Raw genomic sequence first — 3,334 nt, forward strand, 5'->3', positions numbered from 1 at the left:
CCCCCCCCCCCCCCCCCCCCCGCAGGGCAACCAGGTCTGCTTGAGAGCTGTGAGCTGTGCCACTCGCCTGCCTGGTCATTGTGTGTGGCCTGGGCGAGGATCAGGCCATAGCCCTCTTGTTCTCTCCCCGATTGGCCTGGAGAGGGCCGTGTGTCGGGGCGGGTGAGCCTGCTGCTCTGCCGGAAAGAGCATCCCCGGCCCTTGCTGTGCTCTCTCTGCTGCCTCCGGTGGCTCAGGGTCCCCTCTTCTTGCTTCCTGCCCTGTGCCCCATCCCCGCTCTCCTGGGGTCTCATGGCCATCGTCGGCCCTCCCAGTTCTCACCTGACATGGCGCTTGTCACACCTGGTTTGGGTGCAGATGTCCGCTCTCTGCTAGTTGGTTTCTCTCTCTCTCTCTTTTTTTTTTTTTTTTTTTTTCCAAAGATCCGCCTCTTGTTCTTTGACACTGAGGGTCTGAGGGATCGTTTGAATGGGAGATGTTGGCTTGCTCCTGGCCGCGCTTCTGGCCTCAGATTCCCACAGGACGGTAGGGATGCTGAGAGAGGCTCACGTGCAGCTGCCATCTGGGGCGCCGTTCCCACCCGTCCTTCCGTGACCAGAGGGGTCTTTCCCTGCCTTCCAGTGAAGGGCATGGGGAATGCTGGGTGGTCGGGAGGGTGTAGGGAGACCAGAGCAGCCCTTCAAGGTGTGTGGGGGCAGCCCTTGAACCCTAGGACAGCAGGGCTCCACGGGCCTCCTCCATCTCCTGCTGCTTTGTGGGGACCGCAGAGGGAATGGGGCGGCAGAGCTGGAGCAAGTTGGGCAGCAGCCGCAGAATCCGTAGCAAGCAAGCGCTGCAAAAGGCACGTCCCTAGGAAGCAGAGGGGACCTGAGACACTAAAAGCTCTCCGTGGCCTGCTTGGGAACAGCCCAGTGAAGAAAAATCTGGAAACTCCTGTTTCCAGAGTTCTGTCTGTAAGTGGGAAGGAGGACCTAGGCTTTGAACAGCACTCGGTCCTCCCGCTCTAAGGCTGCTCAGGCCTTGGAAGTCCATGGAAAGTACCTGATGGTGCTTCACCCTCTGGTCCAGAGAGAATGCTGCTTTTGTTCCCATGTTCCCTTTTCCCCTTTTGAACGGGTGCAAACTTCGTTCTTCTCAGCAGCTGGAAGACATTCCTCCTCCACTTTCCCCTTCCTGATCCTTGAGAGCGCCTACAAGGCAGTGGGACCAGGTTTCTCAGGTCCTGGGGACAGTTGGATCACTGCTTGGACTCGGCTTCAAGTAGGGATGGTAAATATCCTGCCTGCATGGCATTACCCCCTCCCCTTCTCCCCCCACCCCCAGTCCCGTGCCAGGCTGCCCTGGCTGTCACAGAGTTCATGGACCCTGTCCTGGGTGGCTGTGTGGTACACGGCCAGGTGGAGCTCGCTTGCCTCCCCTGCTCTACGGGGTGTCGTCATGGGAAATGGAAGAGAAGGTGGTGGGCCAGTCCTTGTGTCCCTCTCCACCTGCCACTCCTCCACATTCCTTGTGCGTATCTCTTGTTCAAAAGGAGAGGAAGAGACATTAAGGGATGGAGGAGACTATATGTTACTTACCCATTTCTGAATAAATATTTGTTATTCCTACCTTTGAGCTGTTCTTTCTTTAAGGATTCTAAGTGGCCTTGTGGGACTTGGCACTAGAAAACAGGAGTTGGTCTCTGCTTTCCTACTCACCAGCTACGATCCTAGGGCAGTTCCTTCCAGGACTTGGTGAACCCGTCTCCATCATGGAGGGTGTGAGTATTAGTGACCATGAAGCATGGTCAGCTCCGACACAGAATTAGGTCTGTTCATAGGGAACAGGAGAGCCTGACTTTTGCCTTGGTTTGAAGACCTCAAATGCATGGGTGAAATTTCTCTTAGATCAATTACACGTTAGAAAAAAATTAATTTGTTGATGGGTTCTGTGTGTGTGATAAAACACACATGAAATTTACCATCTTTGTACATTCCAGTGGCATTACATACAGTCCTGGTGCAGCCCACCACCAGCCATCCCTAGAACCCTTCATCTTGTAGAGCTGAAACACTATTTCCGTTCAACAATAACTGCCCATTTTCCCCTCCTCCAGACCCTAGCAACCGTCATTATTATGTTCTAAGATTTTGATTACTCATACAAGATTTGTACAGGATTTGTCTGTCTTTGGCTTACTTCATTCAGCCTCATGTCCTCGAGCTTCTTCCATGCTGCTGAGAATTTTTATTTATTTTTTTTTTAAGATTTTATTTGTTTGACAGGGAGAGCACAAGCAGGAAGAGTGGCAGGCAGAGGGAGAGGGAGAAGCAGGCCCCCTGCGGAGCAAGGAGCCTGATGCAGGACTCGATCCTGGGACCCTGGGATCATGACCTGAGCCGAAGGCTTCATGACTAAGCCACCCAGGCGTCCCAAGAGAATTTTTAAAGTTGAACACTATGTTGTATGTGTCTGTATACCACATTTTGCTTATTCATCTGTGGACAGTTGGATCATTTCCATGTTTTAGCTGCTGTGAATAATGGTGTGAACCCAGGTGTACACATCTCTCTCTCAGACCCTGCTTACAGGGCCGCCTGGGTGGCTCCGTGGGTTAAGCCGCTGCCTTCGGCTCAGGTCATGGTCTGAGGGTCTTGGGATCGAGCCCCGCATCGGGCTCTCTGCTCAGCGGGGAGCCTGCTTCCTCCTCTCTCTCTCTCTGCCTGCCTCTCCCCCTACTTGAGATCTCCGTCTGTCAAATAAATAAATAAAATCTTAAAAAAAAAAAAACCTGCTTTCAGGGGCCCCAGGTTGGCTCCGTGGGTTAAGCGCCCCAACTCTTGATTTCAGCTGAAGTTGTGCTCTCAGAGTTGGGATTTCAAGCCCGACATCAAGTTCCACGCTGGGCATGGAGCCTGTTTAGGATCTGCACCCCCCCCCACCCACCTCTCTCTCTCTCTCTCTCTCTCTCTCTAAAAAAGAAGGACCTTGCTTTCAATTTTGGGGGATCCATACCCAGAAGTGGAACTGCTAAATCCTATGGTAATTCAATGATTAATTTGAGGAGTTGCTATCCAGTCTGCACAGTGGCTGTACCATTTTATATCTTCATGCTGGTTTATTGTGGTGTAAGTGGAACAGCCCCTCTTCTGGGAAGGTAGAATGGAAGTACTTCATCCCTGTCCTTTCCACTAAATCGAACCCTGGAGATTTTATAGAAAACAAACATAAGCCTGAAAGGTGGAGAGAAACACTAACTGAGGACCTTGGGACCCTGGGACCCAAGGAATTAACTGGCACTGAGTTTTTTCCTTCACATCTCAAAACAGTTTTGAAAAAGCAAACCCCCCCCCCC

Source organism: Enhydra lutris, unplaced genomic scaffold, assembly GCF_002288905.1.
Source record: "Enhydra lutris kenyoni isolate GAN:26980312 unplaced genomic scaffold, ASM228890v2 scaffoldscaffold55, whole genome shotgun sequence".
Lineage (NCBI taxonomy): Eukaryota > Metazoa > Chordata > Mammalia > Carnivora > Mustelidae > Enhydra > Enhydra lutris.